Source organism: Sinohyriopsis cumingii, chromosome 4 (assembly GCF_028554795.1).
Source record: "Sinohyriopsis cumingii isolate HCF-2022 chromosome 4, ASM2855479v2, whole genome shotgun sequence".
Classification (NCBI taxonomy): Eukaryota; Metazoa; Mollusca; class Bivalvia; order Unionida; family Unionidae; genus Sinohyriopsis; species Sinohyriopsis cumingii.
In genome coordinates this window covers 85,179,337-85,187,838 of record NC_142964.1, presented here as the reverse complement: position 1 = coordinate 85,187,838, position 8,502 = coordinate 85,179,337, and positions in this window count along the sequence as shown.

The following is an 8,502-nucleotide window of genomic DNA, read 5'->3' as shown; positions in this document are numbered from 1 at the left end:
ACAATGTTTGATAGCTCGATCAGTATGGTATTGGACTGTGACGCTCGCGGTCCAGGATCGAATCCCCATGGCTGACAATTTGTCGGTGGTGCGCATAATTGCGATTTTTATAATAGTGGGGGGAACCGCAAGAACCTCCCCGCTCAGCAAATTCCCAACCACAATATTGACTTGTGGTTGATACCTATTTTTCGTATCACCCACTGGATTAATTATTATGGGTGGGTTTTTGCTGAGCGTACCTTAATTAAGTTATATGTTTGTGCTGTCCCTGAACATCCCGACGAACTCGAAGGGGTTCTGGGATATTTTTTTTTATTTTAAAGATTCATATATTATATAATGAACCATGAAAATATCAATGATGTAATTGTCGCTATTAAAAAATTGAAAAAAGATGGAATTAATATATCTGATGAACTTAATCCTGAAAAAATAGTTTCTGATTTTGAGATTTTACAAGAACGTAAAACCATGGGGACACACACACTATCATCTGAATACAGGCTCATGAAACGGATTCAATCGGCAATGTTTCAGTCGCTAGCTACCGTAGAAGATGATCATGTGAAGGAGTTCGTTCCTCTTTCTACCGCCGTAGAAAGAATTAAATCGTTATTATCCCACGAGTATGAGGCAAAGAAAACGATTAGTACTCGCATAAGACTATTAAGAAAAATAATGTTAGATCGTGAAACGATCCAGAGTAACTTCGTTACTGGTGAAACGATCCAGAGTAACCTCATTACTGGTGAAACGATCCAGAGTAACCTCGTTACTGGTGAAACGATCCAGAGTAACCTCATTACTGGTGATAATGAAAATGAAAGTTTTGGTAACTGGGGTCCATGTCAACGCTGACCACGTGTATTGGTAGTCAAAATCAAGAAAGTTCTAACCTTGTCAAATTTGTTCCTAATAAATTTTATTTATTATAAATTTTATTTATTATAAATTTTATTTATTATAAATTTTATTTATTAATAATATTATTTTTACTGAGGATTTTTTTTTAATACTAAAATCAAGAAAAATGCACAAATTACTTGATTCTGACGGGGTAGTTGGTAGTCAAAATCAAAGAAAAATGCACGAATTACTTGATTTCTGACGGGGTAGTTGGTAGTCAAAATCAGGAAAATTGAGCAATTTCGTTGTATTTTAGTAAAAAAAAAAATAAAAATCTCAGTAAAAATAATATTATTAATAAATAAAATTAATTTATAATAAATAAAATTTGTTAGGAACAATTTGACAAGGTTAGAACTTTCTTGATTTTGACGGGGTAGTTGGTAGTCAAAATCAAGTAATTCGTGCATTTTTATGTTTCTGAGGGGGTAGTTGGTAGTCAAAATCAAGTAGTTCGTGCATTTTTATGTTTCTGAGGGGGTAGTTGGTAGTCAAAATCAAGTAATTTGTACAATTTCAGTAAAAATCAGGAAAATTAATAAATATTATTTTTTTTTGTGATAGAAATTTTAATTTTACTTTCATCGACTAGCTTTTTTAGTTGCCTAGGCCGATTAATTTGTACCAAACACAAATTTGTGCCAGTAATAATAAAATATTTTTTTAAGTTGATCGAATTTGATTCTGAAGATCTACGACAAAAGTCCTTAGACAGAAATCCTTACGACGGAAGTCCTTAGACAGAAATCCTTACGACGGAAGTCTTTACGACAAAAGTCTTACGACTTTACATACAGATTTATTACAAGCTCTTCTTCACGTATGTCAATCAAGCGATTAAGGTGGTCTGTGAGCTTAAAATTGATTCGCGTTAACATATTATTGTGACACCGCAAATACACGGGATTAGTTGGTTCTTGCACGATTAAACTTCCAGGGGGAACTTGTGGTGTGAACGTGTACAGGATGTATCCTTGTTGAGCTTGATTTGATCTTCCGAGATCTATTTGATAGCTGCCATCGATTACGTCACAAACCAGATTGACCGCGACCGTCGGTGTTATATTAACGATCCGCGGAGATACGTGTCTTCCGCCGCCATGTGGATCATTATCATGTCTAAGAACAGTTGGAGGTGGAATTAATTTTCTCCATGCATCGAGTAGTTTAGGAAAAAACTCATCAATGACATCATTGATAGATTTTCTTAACTCGGTTACACTATACCCGGGAAATTTATAATTCGGTACATCGGCTTCTGTTAATTTATAATTTTCTAACCATATTTTTGCATAAGTTCCTTCAGAAAATTCTAAACTAAGCATCGCTTGAACTATTCGGTTATTAATATATTCCATATCTGATATAAGCTGATTTAATATTTCCACACGCGTGATGATTTTTTCACGCGATGACGCTGATATGTCAAAAATATGTTCGTTAAAATATTGATTTAGTTGATCTAGTTGTTTTTTACACTCTTGATTGATTTCCTGAAAATATTTAATAATATCTTCTCGATAAAAACCCTTAAAATGTCCTGTTTCCCCCGGATTTTTAAAAAACCATGCCTCAATTCCACCGAAGACGGAAAAACTGTGAAGCATTGATTTATTTTTTATAATACGTAGTCTTTCCCCGTATGATGGATTAATTTCATGATATGATTGTCTATCCGTGACATAATCAGACTTTTTCGGTTCTGGTGGTATCGGTGTTATCGGTGGTGATATTTCAGGCCAACCTAGTACGGATCTTATCGTGGACTGATAAATATCAACGGCATAATCAGGCGAGTTTATTTCAACCGTCGAGGACAGGGTGGGTTCATGAACATTAATTGATATTTTTGATTCTTTTCCCGTTATTGATTTTATTCTACGCGCAAATTCCTCACTGATCTCTTCAATCTCATAACTGCCAGTTGGTATTCCAACAACAACCCAGTCAGGTGTTCCATCGGGTTTGTTCTTGTTAGTAAATACAAGCGAATTATTTGCTGGTGTACCATTAAATGATTTTGATCTGATATTTGGCCAGCTGTAATATACTCGTAATTGCGCTAGTGCTATTTCTTTTACTGGAATTGCAGTGGGTAAGTTAACACTAAATTCAGGATTAATTGAACTTACCGAGATCATCGTTATCTTTGGCGGAGTTGTGTTGGTCACGATCTGCTGGAGTAATTCTGTCATTATTGATACTTGTATCTTTAATACCTTCGTCGTATATTTTGGTCATCATTGAAAATTCGAAATCAGATATAATTCCATCAATGAGACTCGTTGATAACAACGAGGATAATTTCGAGTATGCTACCGTCGCTGTATGTAATTTTATTTTGTAATCGGATAATTTTTCGTTCGTACAAGTACATATTTTTTTTGTGATGATACCAAGCACACCTGCAATAGTTGTTGCTGCTGAAATACAAATAGTTACAGCTACTGGTGCCATCGTTGTCAACGCTGATAATATTACACCGGTTCCAGCAACAACAGCGGATACTGAATAAACAATCACATCAACGATAACCAATCGTCGTCGATATTTTTTTACTTTTACTGTATATTGATCGACTTGATCTTTTAGCGCAGCCTGCCATTCACGCGCTTGATTGTATCTGTATTGTGCACCGTCCATATATATTTTTATGCAGTAACCAATTGAGGTGTTTCAGCTACAAATTCCAAACACCACCAGAAGGATGTTGCGGTTAATTTCTTATCAGCTGCTTCCAGAATAAATATTTCTTCGGTTCCGCTATTTAATACAACAGATACAACCCCGGAAAACCTGTCTGTGGAATGACGCCATGGAAACGTTGTAAATATTTCAAATTTTGCAGCACTAAACACAGACAACCTGTACACGCCAGTGACTGTTGCGGTATATTTGATAGTATTATTTTGCTGCGACCATGTTGCAAATCCCGATGATACCGTACATACGATGTTTGTGATATGCCCGGGAGTTATTCCAGCTGGAATTTTAATCAAATTGGTTTTGCTGACAATCTCAGGAATTCCCGCTACGATGTTTTGCTGTCTTTGTTTGATCGTGTCTAGGTCAGTTTTGATATCAACGAGTTTCATGTCAATGACGCGTGGAGTACCGAAGAATTTATCTATGGTATCATCGATTTTTTGAAAATTTCTTCGAAATCTTCCAAAAGCTCCTGCGTGAACGTCATACTCAGCCCGTAACGTGGATAATTTACCGTCTACGGTGCCATAGTTGACATCGACGTATTTTTTTGTTGCTGCGTCTTCGTCAGATGTTGGATCTTTTAAAACTACTATTTTGTTCCCGTTCATGCTAAGTTCACCTGTCATTGTGTCACCGGTGTTTCTCACGCGATTAGCAACACTTTTTGCAATTTCATCTCTGATGGTTTTAAGTGACATACTTGAATCTCTGATTTTGCCGCTATCAGTAAACACGGGAATATTATCTGTAACTGCACCAAGTACTCGCCGGACTATATCATTCCATTTGATATTGCTGGTTTTTAGTTTACCATATCGATCCTGAAAAATAACAACTTCATCTGGATCAACTCCAGCCAGGTTCATAATATCAGCGAGGTCATCTTTAGTCGCATACTTCGACAGATCAACGTCGGATTTTATTTTCTTACTAGTAGAAGATCTTCCGTAAATATCAACCATTATAATAAGATCCGTTGTTTAAAATGCTTTACGCGCAACAAATCGGTTGCTTGTATAATCGTGCACGACTTTATGTGGCGGCCTGGATGATTTTGATATAGCGTCGAGTACATTAATTACTTCACGGCCGCATATTGGCGGATCTGTCATTGTTTGTGTGGGTAGCGTTGAATACCAAACTTTGGAACCTCTGGTTGTTGCGTGGAGTGGTGCGACATACTTGATAAATTCAACAGGTGGAGCTAACTCGTACGAATCAAAATAAACAATTCCACGCGGATCAATCGCGTATGATACCCAATGAGTACCAGGTCCGGAACGTTTGTCAAGATTAATAATACCTGTTTCTAGTTTGTTTGGTTGTTTCGGTAATTGATCTCGCATAAAAACACCTCTAAAGGCGGATATTTTTTATTTTTTAGCAGCATCAAGTAAATCAAAATTTGATGCTGGAACGTCTAACGAAATGATCCTGGAAGCCTTAGGCCTCTCCCCCAACGAGATCCCGGTAATCTTAGACCGCGTCCCTTTTTTTTGTATCCCCGCCCTGTTGCTTTCTTTAGTGCCATTACAGCGGCTGTTCCAACAGCACCTAACGCGGCCGCTTTTGCTACGGCTGGAGCAGCCGCAGCTATTAATGCCGGAATAGCCGCAAGAAGTGGAAATATACCACCCGTTTTAACCATGTCTTTGATGGCGCTCGGGGAGAGATGGAATTGAACTCCAGTTTTTGATTCTAGGGCTTTATTGAAATGTTTAATCTGATTATTTGTCAACGATAATTTGTTTGGACCACCACTAATATGATCTCGTTTTAGTGATATTTTAGTTCCGCATTTGTTGGCGGTTTTTGATTGAAGCTTTTTTACCTGACCAGGAGTCAGAGTAACATTAACATGACCATACGACATTTTTATATAAAATATATTTTTCTAAATAACACGATTAAAGATTTTCCACCGGTGCATCAACAACTCTCATTCGACCACTGCCACCTTCAAGTAACATGGCCTTGTCGCTAAGTATGACCGCGATCGCTCTGTAGGAGCCGGGAACAATTGGTGGACCGGGTATATCAGGAGGAGGGTTAGTAACATGAGCTCGAAAGTGTATATCAACAACAGATTGTTTGGATAAATCAAGATGTTCTAGTGAAAAATAATAAATCGGATATAGACCTGTAAAATCTAGTTGTGATATTTGCAAGCCGGTATCTATATTTTGATCACGTCCCATGAATGACATTAAACGATGATATGCGCGCTACATGATTTTGAACAAAATTTAGTTGTATATCCTCGGCTGGTTCTTGATGTCCATTTATCCGTAAGGAAACTTCATTAACTCCAAGGTTGTCAAATATCATATGTGAACGTTCTTGATTATTCGTCCGAGCATTATCTTGTAGTGCAATAAAAATATGTCGTGGTGCAGAAACACCCTGTTGTGATGCTATATGCCATGTAAATAAACCATTAATATTGCTTTGAGCAGCATCTGTGGTTACTGTTAACCATGATAGCAATGATTTACCGCCTTGATCCATAAAAGATAGTAATTTTTGTTCCTCAGTAATAGATGGAGTCATTACTGGCATCCACAATGAAAGTTTTGATATATTTACTTTACCCTCGTCAACACCAGCACCTCGCCAGATTGCATCATTATCATCACCTTTTCTTACGAGCACAATTGTGTGTTTAGCTCCAAAGATGACTTTTCTAACATTTCTGCAGAATCCAAAGATGTGTGATAATGGAATTGCACACGAAAAATTTCTATTATCTCCTGACAGCGCTGCTTGGCGTGTTGCAAATCCTAAGTTGAAAGTCGCGCTATCACCTTTTACAATATCAAAAGCAGCAGCTGGTCTGGCTGCGTATTCAGGACCATCAGCAACCGGTTGTGGATCAGATGCAGTATCTCGTGGTGTTCGTATTTTAGCATACCTGATATGATCAGCGTTGTCGGTGATATCCTTAGCAAACATCATTGTTGGACCAGCTGATCTTGTAAAGTCGTCAGAATATCTCGCCAGACCAATTATTGTTGTAGCAACGTCGACATCATTCTGAACTGATTCAATATTTTTTCCATCAATCATATATGTGGCGCCACTAAATAATGCCATAATCCCGTTGTTGACAAAACCAACACGTAAATTATCAGCATATGGCGTATTAGCTACAACATTCGTTACAAGTCTACCTTCTACTTCAATAAACGCTTCAGCGGGCAAGAAATATCTACTTGTATCATGAACCTGTAATTCGAATCTCCCCCGCTGATTTGGTAGTCTTGCGTCATAGGAATAAAATTGATAATCACGTACTGACTCGTACTTAAGGACAGGTGCCTCCATATCAAATGCTGGGTCTGATTCGCGCCTGAACATTTTTATTATAGTTACCATTTTTCCAAATGATGATCATCGTCGACGAAGACCACTTCCTGCTATTAAATTTGCTGTTATATTTTTTTCTGCTTCTTCAGATATCGCCGCTAGTTTTTGATTTGCAGCCTGATTTATTATTTTACTTACGTCTGAGGGCATCACCTCAGTACTTGCCAGTTTCACCGGTGGTTGTTGTTTTCGTCGCAATAATCGTGCTAGTCTTTCCTTGATCGCCGAGAACGCCTTACCAGCAACATTGACAATTGCACCAGGAGCTTTATCACGAACAATATCAATAGCCTTCATCGATAATTGTTTTGCAACAGGTGCTACTTTTGGAGCTATCCTCGTGAATAATCCTCGAATGACATCACCAAGTCCATTTCCGTAAATAACACTATAGATTGGTAATCGTGAGTTTACCGCTCTAACCTGTGTGGGTTTACGATGATTATCATGCACAATCATCTTATTTTATTTACCATTTATCTAACAACTAGTCATCAACGAGCTCATCAATAAGTTCTCGGTAAACGCCAATATCCATGATACCACCTTGAAATAGTCGCCGACAAATATCAGCTGCTTCATTGGTTATTTCTGGTGAATTATTTCCGGCACGTTTTCCTCCTATGAGAACTTCTAACCGTGACACGTCATTGATGATATTATCAGGACATAAACCACGTCCTGTTTTAGGTTCATCTTGAGGTGTTTTAAATACTGGTGGTTGCATTACCGGAGTAAGTACTTCAGTGGTGGCCGGGGGTGAGTCACTTTCTCGAAATCCATGTGGTGAACCTGTCGGTGTAAATGTTACAACCGGTGAAGAAATTGTACGTAAAGGCGAAGAAATTTTCTTCGAGGATAGTAATTTAATTAGCTCTTTAGTCCTTTTAATTTCCGACTTCAACCTTTGCTGCGGCGAAGAAGATTGTTGTTGTTCTATTTGTTGCAGAGGTGGAGGAAGCTGATACTGGTAGGACTCTCCTTGTTCTGGTTGTTCCCGTCTCTCTCTATAAAGTCTTTTTACTTCTTCATTAAGTCTTTCGTATTCTAGACCTCTAGCTTGTTTTTTGTTGTAATATACGCGATATATCCATTTAATGAAATTATCATCATTTGTTTTTTCATAACGGGGTTTTAAAATACTAGATTTATTAGATATATTATCTAATATCATCTCAGGTAATCTCTCTCTTTCAATATTTCTAATTTCCTCAACAACTCCTTCGTTAAATTTTGCAATTAATTCTACGTTTTCTCCTGCTGGTTTGGATTTAGATGCAAGTTTTTTTCTCACATCGGCGACTTCAGTACGAAGTTCTCCAATACCTTCAAGTATTTCCTCACCAACAGGTGGAGGTTGAGCTGCGGCTATGCCAGTTGGAAGGTCTCGTAAAATCTTTTTTGTTTGTTTGGTTCTTCTTGCTATTTTTTCAGCCTGCGCCGCAGTTTGTTTTGATACCGGAAGAAGATCTTCTTTGATGACAGTTGTAACTTGTTCAGTAGCTGCAGTGACGGGTT